A 21,330-nucleotide genomic window follows, 5' to 3' on the forward strand; every position below is an offset into this window, starting at 1 on the left:
TGTGGTAGCTCAGCCTATTACCATGGAGCCAGACTTTAATTTTACTTTATTTGGACCCAATTACTCCCACAGAAGAGAGCAGCTGACCTGAGAAATTCTCCCAGGAGCGACAGGTTTGATTCAGACTGTCGCGGTGGAGCGTCCCACACAGCTACAGCAGGTCTGACACCCAACATCTTCCAGACTAGCAGCTTGCCCCGTGTGACTCACAGAGGGATGTGAATTAATTATGTCTGCCTTCCACTCGGTCTTTGGACCACGGCAATTCAAAATAGTCACTTAGTCTACTCTTAAGTTCATCAATAATTAGCAATTTCTTTCAATTGTGTACGTAGAGAAGACAATGATTGCATACAAATTAAAGCAGAACAGTGCCCTTTGGTCCAATTCTGATGACACATTCCTCCTTGGGAGAGCAGAGGAGGGACAGGTCTCAGCTGAATGTGACACTTAAAAGGGACAGGTACAGTTCAAACTCCAACCTCAGGAAGCCAAAAGCCAAAACTGACTTTAAAAAATTGATTTTTAAAAGTAGGTAACTGTTTCAATTGAGATAATGTTTTTTCACCCTGCAAAATGCTTAGCCACAAATTTACCTTAGTAAGTAAATTTTCCAAAACACATGTATTTGTATTTGAGATTTTCAAACCTCACAGAAAAAGAGACGGAAAAATTGTGAATGGTCCGGTTACTCAACCCACAACTGGCCCCCCACCTCCTCTCTACACACACACACACACACACACACACACCAAAAGATCATGCTCACCCATCATATATTTGAGTATATCTCATGCTGGGAAAATTGTTACTACAAGATCAGTACATCTTTGAAATGTCTGACTCCTCAAAATGTCTTCCTTTTATTTGGCTTCAATCTGTATGTGTACAGTCCACATATTAAACTTCTGTTTCTTTCTGAACACAAAACAATTTTTGCAACATTTAAATATGGTATTATGCATCTATAAAACCATTTAATAAATGTAGGATGTGAAGGTGTGTTTCTTTCCCATGACTTTTGTCACATTTTATTATGTTAAGACACACAGGATTTGACCTTTAAGAGATACATCCAGAAGATATTCAATTACTTTTGGAAACCCTAGAAAACACAGAAGTATATTAGACATAAATAAATTCCATAGAAAGTAAGCAAATTAAAAAAAAAGGTAACTCTGACCGAGAGAAGGGAAGGTGCTCACTAAATGAGAGAGGAGAAGAGTAGTAGGAGATAGGTAAGTTTCAATGAAAATCCTACAACAAATCAGTAATTACTCATTCCTGCTGATGTGAAGGGAAAAACTTACGGGTCTGTCTCAGGAAGATGAATCTGGGTAAAGGGATTTAATTTAAGGTAATAGCACTTGAATATTCCGCTCAATACGCACCAATCATTTTTAAGTGATCCGCATATGTTCGCTCATTTAATCCTCACAGTGAGCCCGTGAGGTAGGCAGTTATCCCTCCCTTTTACAGATTACATATTCTTTTTTAAAGATTTTATTTATTTATTTGACAGAGAGAGAGATAGCTAAAGCAGGAACACAAGCAGGGGGAGCGGGAGAGGGAGAAGCAGGCTTCCTGCCAAGCAGGGAGCCCGATGCGGGTCTCCATCCCAGGACCATGGGATCACGACCTGAGCCGAAGGCAGACGCCCAACGACTGAGCCACCAGGCGCCCTACAGATTACATATTAATAATTTGCCCAAGGTTATATGGCAGATGAATGACAATGCAGGGTCTTAAACCCTGAAATCCCTGTAAAAGACCATGCTTTTTGAGTCAATGAGATTGACCCACTGAGTCAGGAGCAGCCTCCAGGTAACTAGGAAAGCCTGCTGTCGATAGGGCTAGGATAGATCGTCTGTGCTCTCGAAGTCTGGAGGCAGCAAAGTTAAAGGATCCTGGTTGAAATCCCTGTAAGATTAGACCAGGATGTGTTCATAATTAGGGAAATGATATAATTGATTGTCCAAAACAAGGCATTTTTTTTAGAATGAACAGAGCACGTTGAAAATTAAATTAGAACAGAAGGACCAAGAACTTTTCAACCACAGATCGAGATAAATGAATATAAAACTTTTTTTCCTATTATCCATATATTATGGAGCAAGACCCCATCAAATAAATTAAAATTTTAGATGTCAAGAAGAATTAAAACTAAGGAGCAGATGTCTTTCTTGTGGATGTGGGTTTTTTCTCTATCATTTGTCTTCTGTAAAACAGTAACATTTACCTTATGTCAGCTCATGCGTTTGAAAAAGGGCATCTCAACATTGAAAGGGTTGGTTGGCAGAAACCCTGAAATGTCCTTGCCATCACAAAGACTGGTGATTTTTCTCCGAAAGCAGATTTTTAGATGGTTTTAAATATTACTATGGCTGTATCCTTGGGTCATTTATCTTCTCAAACGCTACCTTGTCATTTGGAACATCCATCCACCTGTATGCTCACACCCACTTTGACTTTTTTCTCCTGCTAGAGTCGGAGGGACTCTACTTTGCCAAGCATGGTTCTCATCATTATAAGCAAAGCTATCTTTCCCCTTTTCTCCAAGAGTCCTCAGATAGAAATACCGTGAAAGTACTGGCGGTCTCCTGTTAGTCATTCATTACATTTAACACAATAGCAAGAGAAAAAATAAAAAAGCTCATGACAAATTTATAGATATTTGAAGAAGATTCATAAAAATGAACAATTAAGGGAGATTTAGAATGATCAGGCTACACGTCACATTTTAAGAAGAAAAAGCATTGTTTTCTCATATCTCCCTTCTAAAGACTGTCAGAAATTGATTCTGGATAGATCATCAAGTGCTTCTTGTGGTTCTGTGTCCTTACTGCTTTGATTCATTTCACCCAAGATGATACATTTTAAAAATTGTACATTAAACCTGAATGTAGAGTCCCACATGCCTTTGAAGAAGGAGGATGAAGTCCACGTGGTAACCTAGAATTCAAAGAAAGAAAAGGTACACGAAGAGGTTCCCTTCGTTTAGGTGACAATGCTGCCTTGTCCTGTTTAGGATATGCAGGGGACCACCATTAAGAATAGAATCATTATAGGGACAATAAAGAATTTTAATTATACATTCTGGATGCAAGTTCTTCATCAGGTATGTTATATGCAAATATTTTCTCCCAGTCTATAGCTTGTCTTTTTGTTGTCTTAACAGTGGATTTCAGAAAAAGAAAAAAATGTTTTTCTGTAATTTTGATGAAGTCTGATTTATTAATATTTTCTTTCATAGACGAGGCTTTTCATGCAATTCTTCAGAACTCATGTCCTATGCTGTATTCCAGAAGCTTTACAGTTTTAAACATGAAAATTTCAAAACTATGTGTTGAAACAACTGCCCTTTATCCCCTGAATTGCTTTTGCAACTTAATCAAATATCAAGTGGCTGTGTTTGTTGTTGATTCCTGGACTCTATTCTTTCTCACCGGTCCACATGACTATCTCTTTACCACACTCACTTGAATACCTTGGTTTTATGGACAAAGCCCCAAATCAGGTAGGTTGTTATTATTCCAAATGTATTCTTCTTTTTCAAAGACATTTTAACCCTTTTAGTTCTTTTGCATTTTATATGAATTTTAGAATCAACTTGTTTATATTAAAAAAATGCTGCTGGAATTTTGAATGATACTGAATTAAATATAGGGGTCGCTTCTTTTTCTGTCATCTTGGAGTCTGTGGAGGCCTGCTGGGAACAAGACTCTTATAACGCCAAATAATGTCTAGAAGGCTGTGGTCCAAGGCCATTTTTGCTGCCTATAAGCGGGGTCTCCGGAACCAGAGGGAGCACACAGCTCTTCTTAAAATCGAAGGTGTTTATGCTCGAGATGAAATAGAATTCTATCTAGGCAAGAGATGTGCTTATGTGTACAAAACAAAGAACAACACAGTGACTCCTGGTGGCAAACCAAACAAAACCAGAGTAATCTGGGGGAAAGTAACTCGTGCTCATGGAAACAGGGGCATGGATTCGTGCCAAATTCTGAAGCAACCTTCCTGCTAAAACCATTGGCCACAGAACCTGTGTGATGCTGTATCCTCAAGGATTTAAATTTAATGAAAAGTAAATAAAGGTGTAGATTCGTAAAAAAAAGAAAAAGAAAAAATATATATGGGTCATTTTGGAGACAATTGGCATCTGAAATTATATCGAGACTTTTCATCTAAGTTCACGGTGAGGCTCTCCATTTATTTAGTTCTTCAAGGACTTCCTTCATTAATTTTTTGCAATCTTCGTCATATAAATCCTGTATATATCTTTTTATACTTATACCTCAGATTTTATGAGTATTAAGTGATATTCCTTCTTTTATTTTGTTTCCATTTGTACATTGTTGGTATATAAAAGTACATTTGGTTTTTATTTATTAAACCTCTCTGTTGTGACCTCACTCTCTCTGTAGATTATCATGTCATTTACAAACAGAGACAATTTTTTCTTTTTCTTTTCCAATATATATCAGTATTTGTTTGTTTTCATGCTGCTCTGGCTGAGAATTCTATGTCAAGGCTGAGAATTCTATGTCAAATAGAGTAATGAAAGGGAACATTCTTGCCTTTCTCCCCATGTTGGGAGACATACATGATCCTCCCTCACTCCCTATGTCAGCTGTAAGCTTTTTTTTTTAAGATTATTTATTTATTTATTTATTTATTTATTTATTTATTTATTACTTATTTTAGAGAGAAAGAGAGGGAGAGGAAGAGTATGCAGGAATGGGGAGGGGGGAGGGGGTAGAGGAAGAAAGGGAGAATCTTAAGCAGACTCTGAACTGAGCTTGGAGCCTGATCTCACAACCCTGAGATCCTGACCTGAGACAAAATCAAGAGTCAGACACTTAATGGACTGAGCTACCCAGGTGCCCATGTAGGCTTTTTTTTTTTTTTTTAATTTTAAGTAAACTCTATGCCACACGAGGGGCTTGAATGCATGACTCTGAGATCAAGAGTCACATATTCTACCACCTGAGCCAGCCAGGCACCCCCAGCTGTAGGATTTTTGTAGATGCCCTTGGTCAAACTTGAATGAATGACCTACTCTCCCTCCTACTTTGCTGAACATTTTTGTCATGAATGGATGTTGTATTTTGTCAAATACTTTTTCATCTATTGAGGTGACTGTGTCATTTTTCTCTATTAGATTATTAGGATTGTGGATTTCATTGACTGTTTTTTGCATAATGACTTAGGGTAGACATCACCTGGTAATGGTATGTCATTCTTTTTTATATAATACTCAATGCAGCCAGCTAATATTTTGTTGAGGATCATTGCATGATTGTTCATGAGGGATATGGAGCTGTGTCTTCTTGTTTTGTAATTTCTTTGTGGGCATTTGGTATCATAAATATTGATACTGACCTCATAAAATGGGTCAGGTGTGTTCTTTTTCTTTCCAGAAGAGATTGTGTAGAATTGGTGTTATTTCTTCGTTTGATAGAATCTACCAAGAAAACTATGGGATCCTGGTGAATTCTTTTTCAGAACCTTTTTAACTACAAATCCAATTTATTTAATAGTTAGAGGACTGTTCAAGTAACTGCTTCACCTCAGTTGATGTGAATGAACTTGGTAGTTTGTGGTGTTTGAGGAATTGGTTCATTTCATCAAGGTTGTCAGATACATACATGTAGAGGTATTCATAGTATTCCCTTACTATCCTTTTAATGCCCATTGGTATATAGTGACAGTCCCCTCTTTCATTCTTGAGATTCGCAATTTGTGTCTTCCCTTCTATTTTAATTTTTCTGCCTTGCTAAAAGATCAATTTTATTGATCGTTTCAAAGAACCAGCTTTGATTTTATGGATTTTCTGCTCTTCCTTTGAGTGTTAAGTTTCTCCATCCTGAGCCAACGCTGGAGTTCTGCAACTTTTTCTGTGTTGTAGTGCTCGCTCCTGAGTTTCTAGCTGTGTTGAGTTAAGGTGGAGGATGCCTGAGAGGAAAAAAAAAATGGTAAATTCATCTCCAGTTTGGTGACTTAAAAGTCTGATGTTCTTCCCCAGTCTGCCTGATGGTGTTTACTTTTCAGTCTTTAGTTTCTTGGGCATTCTTTCCAGATTTTGTAGTTGCATTTGGTGGAAGAGAAAGTATGAAGCATGCTTACTTTATCCCACCCAGAACTGGATCATGCCAGTTTTGTTTTGTTTTGTTTTGTTTTTGTCTTCTACTGCAACCATGAAGCTCCATGCCTGTCACTGAGCAGTAGGAGGACTCCTCCATGAAGCACTCCATCACGGGGTGTCTTTGGGCATCATGTGGTTGTAAGTGTTGGAAGTAAGCCCTCCAGAAGGGGATCTAATGTCCTGGATGTTAAAATGGCTTCCACAGCATGTGCATACTTTTTCTGCCTTCCATTTTGGCTTGTGGGACACTTGTAATATTTTCGAACTTAAGGAAAATTTCAAAAATAGTATGCAGAACTCCCAAATGCCATTTACAATTCACCGTGTCAGCATTTTGTCCCACTTACTTTGTCATCATCTTTCCTCCATCTCTTCAATGGGCTGTAAGTCATTACTCTCATTAGCTATTTTGATGTTCAAATTTTCCTAATCTGGGGTGAACAGCACCATTGTGAATTATTCTTCACCTTAACATGACTTCATCATGTTTTGTGTACATCCTTACTTTCTGGTGATGGGATATCCAACAATGAAATCATTTTTCCAAGGTACCTAAGTTTCTTTTATTGAGACATATTTTCTAGAAACGAAATTGTGGCTCTAGTTATTGCTCCCGGGCTACCTTGTTTTATGCCTTCACTAAATCCAATTAAACCTGGCTTTAGTTTCCCCTAAATTGAAGAAAATCGAGACTCGTCAACTTGGATGTTTCTTATCCTGGTCCAGGTGACCTAACAAATTGGGTAGCTCCACGGGCAGCCTTGCCCCTTACATAGAGCTCAGATCTGGAGATCTCTGCAGAGTGTCTCAGCAATGCGGTACTAAACCCCAAGACCTTACAGACACCCATCCTGCTGCTCTGAGGCAGCTCAGGCTTCTAGACTTGTTTCCAGGGTTTTTTAGCAGGTGGAACACACATTTACATATGCACATACACTTAGATATGTATATACTCATAACCCGATCTGCCAGTCACCACGGGTCCAATGTCAATTCCACACGACCCAGCCAATCCCAATCAAACAACATACAATTCGTTTTAGTCTGTCCCCTTTCCATATATTTCTGATGGTGAAAAATTCTCAATAATTCAATCATTTGCTCCATCCTATATTGCATACGTAATAGTTGTTTCAAAATCACTAATATATACCACTTTGAAAAACAAACCTGCTCAGAAAAGCAAACTACACATAACTGTTCAAAAGAGGGTAACAGTTCTTTTTTCATTAGCCAGAGGGAATCTAAGGTGTTCCACAGTTTTCAGGCTAGCTCTTCTTTCTTGGCCTGAGCGAGGTTGTTGTTCAAGTGAGATACACTTAGGTCCATTCGTGTCTGTTTGGATTCTACTTTGGTTCTATTTTTTCCTATTGTTATTTTGTTTTTATTGTTACTCTTGTGGGTTTTGTTGATATTTTGCTTTGTATATCTACAGTATTAATGAGGCTCCAAATGTCAAAAATCTACAGAAAGGTATAATCAGAGAAATATACTCTATCTCACCATCATGTTCCCTCTTAGCCCCTGTGGGTAAACAATCTCCACAGTTTCTGGTTTATCTTTCCAGTATTTCTATTTGTAAAAACAAGCATACTTTTAAAATTTTATTTTTTCCCTTCTTTGTTATAAAAATGTTAGCATACATACTTCTCTCTCTTTCCCTCTGTCTCTCTGTCTCTGTTTCTTTCTCTCATATATATAGTTTGCTTTTGCCACTTAATACCCTATTATATAGATTGGCTCCATTTGAGTTCATAGAGATATTCCTCAATCCTTATTGTATCTGCATTGCATTTCATTGACAGATACACCACAATTTATTCAAATTAAAAGTATTTCCTCTTCAATTAGGTTATTGATGAGCACAACTTCATGATTTCTTACTGTATTTTTATTGCATAATTTTTTAATGGCTCTCTGATCTATTTAGAGCAGAATTTCTCAACTTTGGCATTATTAAAATTTTTGGTAGAATAATTGTTGTTTTAGGGGTCTTTTGTGTGTTGTAGGATTTTATCAGTATCCCTGGTTTTTATCCAGTAGATACCATCTCCTAGTTATCACAACCAAAAATGTCTCCAGACTTGCCAAATGGGCCTAAATTGCCCTTGTTGAGAAATACTGATGTAGAGTATATTCTTATATTCTTGTTCATGTTTTAGATCTAATTTTATTTTTTTTAACCCAAAGGGACCTCTACTTGTACCAACACCATTTATTTAAAAGCTCATATTTGTGCTAATGATTCAAGGTGCCATTTTTATCATGTATTAAATTTCCATATGTATGTGGGTCTACTTCTGGATTTTCTATTCTACCCACATGTCTATCTATTAGTATGTTAGTACTGTACTGTCTTAACTAAAGAAAGTTAGTTTATATAACTTTATAACTTTAAATATCTAGTAAGATTAGTATTTTCTTACAGCTTTCTTTTTTACAAAGGTTTTTAGCTTTTGAAATATTTTTTCTTATTTGTATAGTTTTCATACAATAGTTACTAGTATTTGTATTGGAATTGTGTTAAATTTATGAACTAAATTAGTGAGCACCAACATGCAACTTTAAAATAGCTTGCCAAAAAAAAGTAACTGGAGATAAATACAGTGAGAATCAAACAATAGTATTAATAAAAATGGTATTAACAAAACTAAATATATTATAAACCAGTAAAACATTAGTTATAATTATTGAAATGAATAATGAAAATGCATGTCTAAAAATAAGTTCCTCAGCTAGAAGCCTCAAGAACAAAGAAAAGATTCAAAAAGAAAGATTCAACCTTGGTAGGATATTTCGATATCAAACAGAAGTGGAAATTCCGTATTTGGAGTACTTGTTTCTGCAAAATAAGAAGCATGTAGCCATATTTTCTAGCAGAAGAGGAAAAAGTCCTAATTGAATTTGTATACGTGATTCTCAATAGAGTTTAGTGTCAATAAGTCAACTAAAGAACTCTCTAAAATCAGTGTACAGGGTCAAATTAGTTGGCAAAGTCTGAAAAATCATGGAAGGAAAAAGTTTTTATATTCAGTTTTGCTTTACTTGCTCATAATGCTTAATATGATATTTATATCAAATATTAAATGGGCTCTTTATAAAGTTTAGAAACTGATAAAGCAGTTTGCTCTGACAATGGAGAGAATCAAATTCATTACAACCATTTTTTTTTACCTGCCTAGCTTTGATTTTGTAATTATTAGAATTATTGTATTTGTGGAATGTTGCCTTATGCCTATTGTTGGATAAACTTAGGTTGCTCCAATGAGCAAACATTTTCGCAAGATATGCTAGAGACAAAAGCTTTTTACAAAAGCCAATTGCTATGGCAAACTGGAAGTTTACCTGCAACTAGTATTGAGTGAGAATATTTCTTTGAAGAAAGCATGAGTTGCTTGTTTATAGACACTGTGTTTCTTTTCAGAAAGTGACACAAAGAGTCAATCAAGAAGTGCCCCCTGGTGATTTTAGTAATATTACCCAATACACATTATTAATAGATGCTCCTAGATTAGCAAATGTTTGTAGTGTATCAATATAATTCCCTGAGTTTTATCTTAGATGGGACAGCTTAAGCATGTGGAAGAAATCAACCCATTTGGGCAACTGCAGCTTTGGTAACATCTCTTTGCAACCTCCTACCTCACTCCCACTTTGTTCTTGCCATGAAGTCAATAAGCTTAGAATTCTCCTCTTCAGCTGCATGATTTGTTTGCCACTAAATGTCTTCATATACCGTTTTATTTTGTTTTATTTTTTGTTAGTTATTTTAAAAAACAAAAGATTAAATGCATTCACTTCATTCAATTTATTATTTTTTTAATTAGGGCATATTGACTTTGCTACATTTGTAATAAGAATTGTTGTTTTTCATTTTTGATGATGCCTGTAACTCTATAACCCACTGTATTATTTGAAAGAGGCACAAAATCAATCATTTTGCAAACTTTGACCTTTATTACTTTGACCATTAGCAGTAGGTAAAATAAATGTCTCATCAATTATTTCATTAACTTTTATTGTTCAGTAAGTGAGATTTCAAGGGTTTTTGCATTTTCAACCTCTGTCAGTCTTCACGTCACTTCATGAGATCTACCCCCTTGGCTTCAATTGTTCGTAAGCCTTGCAGTTGTTCTTTCTGAGTTTCCAAATTGCATTTGGAAATGGTTTTCTTTATTGCAGAATTTGTATTTCCAGATTTATTTCCATTACTCTTTATTAAATATAAATTCCAAATAAGTTGTGGCATATTACCTAAGTTTTTATTTGTCTTGTGCTGGAAATTTTATAACAGATGTTGAGGTAATCATTAATGTGCTTCTACCTATGTTTGTATGAAGATATAGGACTTATTTATTTATATTGCTTAAAGAAATGATATTGCCAACCAAAGTGTCTTTTTGGTATTTAAAACACCAGTATTCAAACATGAATTCATATAGGATTCAGTTGAAAAAGGATGGAAGAAAGGAAGGAAGGAAGGAAGGAAGGAGGGGGAAGGAGGAGAAAGAAGGCTGCTTGTCTGGTTTCTCATTTCCCCTGGAAAAAAAGCTAGAAATATAAAAATTCCCTTGACTGTTAATAGAGCACAACGAGAAGAGATTACACTATGGAGAATTACCTGCAGGAAGTGGAATGTTAGCAGATGCTGCTGGGCTGGTCAGTTGGGTCCTTCCTTGTACTTCTCAGCCCTGAAAACCCCCACCCGCTACCCCTTTCCAGGACCAGGATCATGCTATAATGACTGGCCTCCTGGCTGGTGGCCACATGGGCTTCCCCTCAACTCCCATTTTATCTTTTACTCCAGTTCTTGATCCCCTGACACCTGTGGCATTTTAGGAGTCCACTTGGGATACCTGTATATTTTCTCCAAGTTTTATTTCTTTGTAAAAATGCAACTGAGTCACAGAAACACAGGCAGGGGTCATTAAATGTTTAATGCAAGTGTATGATCTGGTTTTGACAATACAGTAACCCCAAAACCAGGGTCTAGAAAATTCAGTCTTTCAGTCTGTTTAGTCCAGAATCATTCAGAAATTATAGCTTTTTTTTTTTTAAGTAGGTTCCACACCCAGCATGAGCCCAACGTGGGGCCTGAACCCACAACCCTGAGATCAAGATCAGAGCTAAGATCAAGAGTCGGACTCTTAACCAACTGAGCCACCCAGGTGCACCAGAAATTATAGCTTTTTTTTCCTTTTAAGGATTTATTTATTTATTTTAGAGAGAGAGCAAGAGCGAGAGTACATGAGCAGGGGGAGTGGCAGAGGTAGAGAGAGAGGGGAACCAGACTCCCCACTAAGTGGGGAGCCTGATGTGGGACTCGATCTCATGACCCTGAGATCATGAACTGAAAGCCAAGAGTCAGATGCCCAACTGACTGAACCACCAAGGTGCCCCTGGAAATTATAGCTTTTATTCTGGAGGGGTACATGCTACTTAGTAAAAATAGTTACGTCAGCCTTTACCCATCAAAATTATTCAGTCCTTCACATTTTGCCTCCAGACCCAGAAGGAGCATTCTTACTACAATGTGTGTGGATATCCCCATTGTACAAATTATAATGGTGTTTAATATGTATACATGCACACATACACGTATTCACAGATATTCCCCAATTATATCCTACAAACAATAAATGACATGAGGAAAATAACAAAAAGATGGTTAACATAATGAGAACATATTTTTTTTCTTTTCTTCTATAGGAAATCTGCATCTTCTACCTAGTGGTGTTATCACGTGTCAGAGTCTGCACCAGGGGTCACGGCCGCCTCTGCAGCAAGGCACGATGCTCCCTTAACCTCAGAGCCCAGAGTCCACGGTTAACTGTGTTGCCGTATAAACTTTATGGCCGTTATCTGTTTGCTTTATAAATATCTCTGTTTATATTCATCACTTTATCCCCAGCACCAGCATCCTGCCTGGATGCCCAAGAGCAGGAGCTCAATAAATACCCAGTGAATGAATAAATGCATGAACTTCTCATCATTTCATGATATTCAGTGATGTTTCTGCACGTAACTCACCTACTGATTCCACACTGTTAACCCTGTTTTCTCTGTTGTGGAATTATCTTCCTGAGGCTGGGTGTGTTCTTTTCTGCAGTCTCTGTGGGTAGCCTCCTTTTTCTCCTTGGATGAATCTCCCCTGCTATCAGAACTCCCCAACTCTCCTCCTTGGGTCAGGTTCAGCCTGAACATGGGGGAGGAAAATAGGCATCACTGGCTTTTTCTCTCTACTCCTTCCCCTTTTGTTCTAAGTCTCCTTCCCCACCTACCAGAACATTCTAGATCCTCCATGATAGGGAGGGAGAAGAAGGGCCAGTGCAGGTCTTACTTCTCGAGGTAAGTTGTCATTTGCTCTGGGCTTGCTCAGCCCCAGAGGATGTTTAAAGCCCTTTATCCCATGGGTGTTTTCCAGCATCCTCGGAGATTCCCTAATGCACCTCTTTGGTGGCAGCTCCTTAGTGTCAGACACACTTCTCCTTCAGCAGACGACACATGATTTTGTCCTCCAGGCCCTAGCTGACCTTTGATCTCTGGGCTCTGCCTTCTCCAAGGTCTTTATATAAATCCTTCTTCAGCTCTCCCTGTTGAACTGACCACAGTGGATCCCTACCGTTTTTGAGACTGAGCGAATAAAAATAGAGGATAAGTTAAATTTGAATTTTAGATAAAGGAATCCATTTTAGTATAAAAACCTCCCAAATTGGGGCACCTGGGTGGCTCAGTCATTAAGCATCTGCCTTTGGCTCAGGTCATGGTCCCAGGGTCCTGGGATCGAGCCACATGTCGGGCTCCCTGCTCAGCAGGAAGCCTGCTTCTCCTTCTGCCCCTCCCCCTGCTTGTGTTCCCTCTCTTGCTGTGTCTCTCTCTGTCAAATAAATAAATAAAATCTTTAAAAAAAGAAAGTCCCAAATTTTGCACTAAATGTAGTAGTAAATCCAAGTCCTTAGCCGGATGCCCTGTATTTTGTCTGGCAACTCTAGTCCCTCTGCCCACCTGGACACATTGTGGCGAGGAGCACCGTTTCTCCCCACACACATCCAGGCCATATCAGCTGCCACTTCTCTCTCCCTGGAGGCTGTGGACACCTGTCTGCTCTTGCCACATCACAAACACCCCCAGCCGGCACCCCCAGCTCCTAGAGGTCCTGGCACTGAGTTGCAGGTAAGGGGAAATAGCCCATGTAGTCCCCCATCATTCCGAGAGACGCTGGAATGAACAGCCCTTCTCCTGAGAAATCCTCTCTTCATTCCTAACAATCTTCAAGTAAACTTTTGAGCTGAGAGTCACACTTCTGCCTCTGACAAGTCCTGCACGGGAGGTCCAGCACTGCACTTTGGAATCCTATGGCACGCTGATATTTGCTTTGCTCTCTCACATCGTTTCTTTGGGAAAGCATCTCAATGGCATGATTGTATGAATATACATGAGCCTTTTTGTGACTCATAAAACTCCACTGCCTCTCATTTTAACTGTTTTCCCTGACTCCTCACAGCTGGCCTCCTGGATGAATCCCACCAAAAACTGAAGCTGTCTGAGGCAGCTTGGACCCATGAATATCACAAATTCAGATGTTTGAAAGGGTTCACCAGGCTCCTCAGAGTATGCCAAGAGAGTGCAGGCACGTATTCAGGTTCCAACAGACACCCCTGGGAGCTTGCTCAGAGCACCTGCTCTGTCTCTGGCTGAGCCACCAAGAAACTGTGCAAGGAACCTTGACTTTTGCAGAATGCAGGGCAGAAGACCGAGGGGTGTTTGTGCCTCTCTGTTCCCGTGGTCAAGCTAGGCTGTCCCACCTATTGCTCAGGTGAAAACTGGCAGAAACTCTGGCTAAGGGGGCTGCCAGGAAAGTGTCAGACTACAAATCACACATTGTGAATCCCACTGCCCTTATCGTGTTCAGTGTGAAATGGAGACATCCAGGTGTCCGCAGAGATAAAGTCACAGTTTTTCCTGCCAAGCTGTGAATCCACTTTGTCTCACACAGCACTTTTGAAGAGTCACCTGGTGTTCGGCTTCCATCTTCAGGCCTGGATTTCTGTGTCTGCTTAAAATAAAGACAGCTGCACACTTCCTTGGGTTCTCCAAGCTGACATACACATGACCCGGGCAAGCTTTACAATGACAGCATCCTCTTCTCACCTTCCCATTCTTCTGCCCTCCCTCAAGGGCATCCTCCTACAAAGCCTGTGCCTGATGAGCTACTTAGCCTCAAATACCCTTGTTCCTCTTCTTCACATCGCTGGACAGGAGTCAACGCCCAAAGCCAACACCTGTCCTGCCTCCTTCTGGATTTCTGTGTCTGTCTCCAGCTCACAAGAGAGCAGATTTTAGCCACCCTATGTTTCTGGTTGAAATACCTTGCATGTAATATCTCTATGATTAAGAAGTGGTTAGGGCAGTTTAATTAATCGTCGCTCATGCAGGATGCATGTCACTAAAGTATAATGCTTTTGGTAGTGAAACATCTGACTTTTCCATAAAAATAATTATAAATAAATATTTCACAATTTTATTTTGAAAAGTTATGCAACAGGTCCTAAATATAAGATCCATGCAGATTCACCACAGAGGAGAAAAAGAAGAAAATATTGCATTTCGAAGAGTTAATAGAATTGTCATGGTTCACCACACATTCGCTTTCACTTTTCTTTCCATCAAAGTAAAAAGGAAAACCTGACAATTATTACAGTTCTCATTTCAGCAACGAAGCAACACAGTAGCTCATCAAAAGCACAAAAATCTTTCTGCCACTAAATACTAGAATTGTCTCACGTGGAAATTTACACAGGAGGTACCAAGATAATGTCCTTAATGATATCTTTTATAAAGCACACTGAAACCAATTTGGCTGGACTGCTTTTTGAGCAATTCCAGATGAAACCAAAAGGCATTTCATTAAAGTGTAGCTCAGAAAGGCTCTCTTAAGGGAGGTTAAACTTACGTGGTCCAAAATTATGGCTTTCCAATGGTTCGACTCAGTGGAAAGAATTCAGAATACAGAGTAGAAAGGAGATTGAAAATTCATTAGACTATCTTTCCTAAATAGCACTAATGTCCATGGGATGCACAAATATTTTATGTAAACTTTTAACAGAGTAAACAGAACACAACACAGATTGGCCTTTTCTCTACCATCTGGTGATAGCCTTCAGTAAATTTGTATTTATAAATATGTGTGCACACATATGCATGGGCATATACACATATACGCACATGTACTTGAACTGTGTCCATAACAACCTTCAAACCACATATCTCTTATTATAAAGATATAATATTTCCTTATTATAAAATGAATTAGTCATGGGGATGTACTGTACAGCATAGAGAATAGTCAATTATATTGTAATCACTTTGTATGGTAACAGATGGTGACTAGACTTATCACGGTGAGCATTGTGTAATGTGTAAAAATATTGAATCATTACGATACATACCTGGAACCAATAGGATATTGCATGTCAATTATCCATCAATAAAAATACTTTAAAAATCTGTTTTTATATAATACGTTCTCCACAACTCAAGGTAACAGGAATTAGAAAAAAAAATCAAACACACCCAGGAAACATTAAAATCATGCAAATTAGGGGCACCTGGGTGGCTCAGTCAGTTAAGCCTCTGCCTTCAGCTCAGGTCATAATCTCAGGGTCCTGGGATTGAGCCCCACATCGGGCTCCCTGCTCAGCGGGAGTCTGCTTCTCCCTCTGCCCCTCCCCCTGTTTGTGCTCTCTCTTGCACTCTCTCTCGCTCTCAAATAAATAAAATATTTAAAAAATAAAATAAAATGATGCAAATTAAAGTAAAATAAATACCTTTCTCTTCCCATTTTTCAAAGGGTTATATCTCGGGAGGTGGGTGGGAGGATGGGTGAAACAGGTGATGGGGATGAAGTAATGCATTTGTCATGATGAGCACCAGGTGATGCATGGAAGTGTTGAATCACTATATCATACACCTAAAATTAATATTATACTGTATGTTAACTGACTGGAATTCAAATAAAAACTTAAAAAAAGCAAAGTGTTATATCTCAAAATATAATAAAATAAGAGATATAACAGTGCAAGAGATACCACAAGGCATTTCTCATGGTCTAGCACACAGACGGTTACAGTATGGTACATGCTGAACAGTGGAATGTAAGAAGTAACCTGGGAACACAGAGGAAGAAGTCATAAAATAAACCAGGATAGGCACTAAGCATTCCACGGAGAATGTGACATTGGAACGAGATCTTGAAGAATAAATAAATGTCGCTTAATATGAAAGAGGAGGAACACTGTTCCCACCAGAGAGAATATCCTGTGAGGTTGCACAGGGACCCAACACAGCAAACCACCGATGGGCCAGCAGTTTCCATCCTGGTAGCTGGAAAGCATATGGCAGACACAGGGGATGGAGAAGCAGCATGAGCTGTGTCAGGAGAAATATATCTGCTGCACTAAATGGGGTGTGTCAAAGGTATTTATTACTGAAGGAGAAGAATGGTGAAGGCATGACTGATCACATGGCCATGGATTTCAGAAAAATGCAGAGGACAGACCATGAAAGAAGACCAATGGGGCATTCATTCTGCAATCCAGAAAGTGGCTACATGTCTCAGTCCTATAAATGTGCCAACACATTTGTTGCTTTACTGCATACCTCTCTCCTTTCCTGTCATTTTTTGCAATTAGCTTCATTATTGCTTTTAGTCTCTGACAACACTTTAGTTCTCTGCTACTTGTAAGATAGCTCACTCACCGTTTTCCCTTGTGGGCATTTCTTTACCTCTGATTCGTCATTTTGTCTCTCTCTTTCCCAGAGCTCCTGCATGATGAGCCCAGCAGCTCTTGACTTTCTTGACATTCTACAATGAATAATAGGGTTTATTAAAATTTGTAAATCACAGTGACCTTATTGCATTCCTAATATCTCAGTTTTTTTCTTTTTTTCATCCCAGTGAAAATCAAAGTTGTGTTTACATTTATTTTGATTTCATTGCATTTGGAGCTACAAACTGTAAGCTCTAAAGAACAAGTTAGAATTCTGTGGGCCAAATAGCCTCATTTTATAAATTCAGGAAAAAAAACCCAGACAGAGTAAGTATTCTTTTTCCAAGCAATAGCCTACTGAAACCAGAGATGTCTGACCCTTTTCACAAAAGTCATTTCTACTATCATCCAGTTTATCGGGTTTCCAGAGTAGAGACGAGTTGAGGCAACTAGAGGTTGAAGAGCAGACCATATTCATGTGATTTGGCTCTCCAGATAGAGGTGAGATTCTCTCCTCTTGTAACACTCAGGGAAACATCCACAATGGATGAGTGTCCATGTAAATGTCATTGGAAAGCTGCAAAGGGAAATTCTTCTCTTCTTATAGCTATCTCAAAAACGATGCTTAAATTAATGGTCTACATGTACTCAACTGATTTATTAATTTGTAAGCCTTTATTTAGCAACTGGTAGATGGAATGCCGCCAAAATAATAAACAATAAACTTTTCTTTGTATCTTCCAACATTCACAGCTTTTGGCAATAGAGTTAATTGAAGGAGATATCATTATCGTACGCTTTTTTTTTTCTTTTTTTGGTAGAAACAAGAAAAGTCCACTGAATGGTTTTACACAAAGGCTCTCTAATGGCTGTAGATCATGTTATGAAAGTGATATTTACCCAGCGCTGCAGATGGTTAGAAATGATAGGCTTTTAGTTTATCATTTGGAATCACGATGACGAGAAGATACTAAAGACGTTTTTGTATTAAAACGCTGGCGTGCACCAGTAAACGAAGAATTTGAACTTCACAGTGTATTGATTTTAAAATGTGCAATGAGGGGTGCCCGGGTGGCTCAGATGGTTAAGCGTCTGCCTTCGGCTCAGGTCATGATCCCAGGGTCCTGGGATCGAGCCCCACGTCAGGCTCCTGGCTCAGCGAGGAGCCTGCTTCTCACTCTCCCTCTGCCTCTCTCCCTGCTCATGCTTTCTCTCTCTCTCTCTCTGTATCTCTGTGTCTCAAATGAATAAATAAAAAATCTTTAAAAAAATTAAAATGCGCAATGATCCATACACCAATGAATTAGATAATGAGACCAATCTGTGTTCATATTCACTTGGAAGAAAATTATGTGAATGGAGGGTGAGAATCACTTTACTTAAATGGAACTAAAAGTTGCCTCTTCATAAATTTTGCTTCAAAGAATCCCTGATTTGGAAGACACTCTTAAAATGGAAGTCATCTGAGCCGTCTGTGGAAGTTGGACTCATCCAGCCCCACTATTTACTAAAGAATTCTCTATCTCTTGGTCCAGCCATGGGCTGTTTTTGCTCTACCCTCACTCCACAGGCTTCAACGCCAGAGACAAAATCTCTCTGTAAGATAAGGTCCTGCAGAGTGTGACCGCAGATTGCCCTCACAGCTGACAGCAATTTGCTTTTGGTGTTTGTCTGACAATGATCAGATCTACTGTCTTAGCTAAGAGTGAGGATCCTTAAAGCAATCATTTAACCTTCCCCTTGGCTTCAAAACTAGAACAGCCTGCATCCGGTACACTAGAAACTATCCTATGTAACTCAAAAAAGGAAAAACATACACACACATTCATGGCAATCCAAATGTATTTTGTAGTATGGATTCCCTGTTCTCATCACTTTGACAGAAGTTCTTAGAATCAAACTGTGGAGAGAAATAGGCACTTTCACATGTAAAAAAAAAAAATGTGATTTTATTCCAGAATGAATCCTGACAGGTTGGCTATTCTTACTTCATTGTTTGAGGGGACTCCTCATTCTGTTCTCCAAGACCAATATAGGGAAAAGAAAACATTTAAAAAATATAACCGGGGCGCCTGGGTGGCTCAGTTGGTTGAGTGGCTGCCTTCGGCTCAGGTCATGATCCTGGAGTCCCGGGATCTAGTCCCACATCGGGCTCCCTGCTCAGCGGGGGGTCTGCTTCTCCCTCTGACCCTCTTCCCTCTCGTGCTCTCTGTCTCTCATTCTCTCTCTCAAATAAATAAATAAAATCTTTAAAAATATATATATATATAACCGGATATTTAAAATAATATGACAATAGAATGAACTTATGGATAGAAATACGGAAGAAATAAATAACATCCTTTTATTGGTTTTAATTATTTACTATTATATGAACTTAAAGAAATAAGTTAAAATAAATAGGTAATTTTGTAGAAAGCAATAGCTTGAGGTGACCTGCATGATTGGTGATGATTTTCTTTAAGCCAGGATCCTCAGAGTTGAATGCTTGACGTCACAAGGCATAATCCTCAGTTCAGCCAAAAGTCACAATAAGTTCTGTTCAGCAGAAGCCCCATGAGGAATTAGAGAAGAAAGGAAAGAGAAGAAGGTGGTTTTAGCTGATTTAGAGGGCAGGCAGGCTTTCCTACTGCTGAGCTCACCCTGACGCTTCATGGAGAAAGGCTGGAGGTCTGGCCCAGGTCACTGGAGAAAACATTTTTCAAATTTATCAGTGTATCCTTATCAGGACCCAGAGTGGAGACATATCTTGTACTGAGAAGGATTCCTATGACCATGGGACATCATGAAAGCCCTTCCACAAGACAGATTTCTCATATGATAAGAGAAAGACATCTTATGTTGGCAAATCATCATGGGGAGGTTAAGGATTCTGACATATTCCATAGGTAAACCAAAGGAAATACACTGTCACTGATGTTCTCTTTGTGGAAAGATTTGAAATCCTGATCTCTTGGGTATTGCTATGAAGCATATGCATTCCATGTTAACAGTTTGCATCTTCTTCCAGCAAGAGTTCTTTCTGTATCTCAAGAACGAAAGAGTGATCATGGGCTTCCCAGAAAGGAATATTAATCTGGGTTTTATAGGATCCCTCTGTTTTCTGGATTTCTCCTTCCAGTTCTTAAATCTTCACTTGTGCATATCCTCTTCCACAGGTGTCTTCTATTCATTTTCTCTTCATTTATTTTCTCTTTCTGGCTCAATTTACATTGTGGAAACCCAATTCTGGTTTTTGTTGTTGTCATTGTTGTTGTTTTACTGTTTTGGACACATGACTAATGTACATTTCCTACCCTCCCTACAAATAAGGATGGTCTTATGGCAAAGTTCTTTCCAATAAAATGTGGACAGAAGGAACACATTCTACTTCTAGATTTGGCTCATGAAAATATTCCACGCTCTTTCCTTTCCATCTCGTGGGTGGAGATAATAAGTCATCCTGGGGAATGATGGCTCACAGCATGAAAGGACTCTGGCCTCTGGCCACCCAAATGGAAGAGAATACCAATACTCAGCAGACCATTCACCTGGCTGGTATGTAAGGAAAAGAGTAAAATTTCTTGTGACTTAAGATACTACCTTTTTGGTGGTTAGTCTATTTTTGCAACTTTCCTACTTTAACTAATATAGATTCTTTTGTACAGCCAAGATTTTCCACATGTTGGCATCATTAATACATTCAATTTTTTTCTGTAACTGTTCACAGTCATTATGCTGAAAGAGTTTGAGTCACATAACTTCTTGATTTGTTCCTCAGCTAATATTTCACCATTCAGAACGATTTCAAGGGGCACCTGAGTGGCTCAGTCGTTAAGCATCTGCCTTTGGCTCAGAACTATTTCAAAAATGTCTCTATGTCTTCTAACTATTTTTAAATATATATTTTTTGACTGGGAAACATCCATCCTCTGCTTTACCTTATAAGTTTTCTTCTCATTTCTTTCTAAGTAATTTACTTTTGCGAATTAAATCAACAACAAAGGATTCATTATTACTCAAAATAACTTTAAAAATAAAAAAAAAATTCTCTAGAGGACACCACCCTAAATTCCTCACAGATTTATATTCCTATCCTCACAGATTTATATTCCTTTATTTATTGCTAAGTAGAGGACAAATAAGAAGTTTTAGTGTGAAGACATGATTAAAGTTCTTATAAAGTCTTTCTCCACCAACCCTCCACCAGTGAGGAGGAGTCTCCCTGGAATTGCCACACATTTTACAGGGTAAATGGCACAGCCCAGTGCCATACTTGTCCCCGCACCTTTACTAGACAAGGGTCAACTTGAAGGAGGCTATAGGAGCTCCATATTTTCCAGTAAATCTCTGAGCATCCTGCCAGCACAGCATCTGGCACAGGGATTATCAGTAAAGCAACATGAAGCCAATGAATGCATGTCCACACCCATTATC

The 21,330-nt window shown here is 38.7% G+C and overlaps 1 pseudogene; it reads left to right on the plus strand.

Annotated features, from left to right (window-relative positions):
• The first annotated feature begins 3,497 nt into the window (after positions 1-3,497).
• Positions 3,498-4,088, plus strand: LOC115937596 (large ribosomal subunit protein eL33 pseudogene; annotated as a pseudogene).
• The last annotated feature ends 17,242 nt before the right edge of the window (positions 4,089-21,330 follow it).

Source organism: Leptonychotes weddellii, chromosome 12 (assembly GCF_054177405.1).
Source record: "Leptonychotes weddellii isolate Sample4059 chromosome 12, ASM5417740v2, whole genome shotgun sequence".
Classification (NCBI taxonomy): Eukaryota; Metazoa; Chordata; class Mammalia; order Carnivora; family Phocidae; genus Leptonychotes; species Leptonychotes weddellii.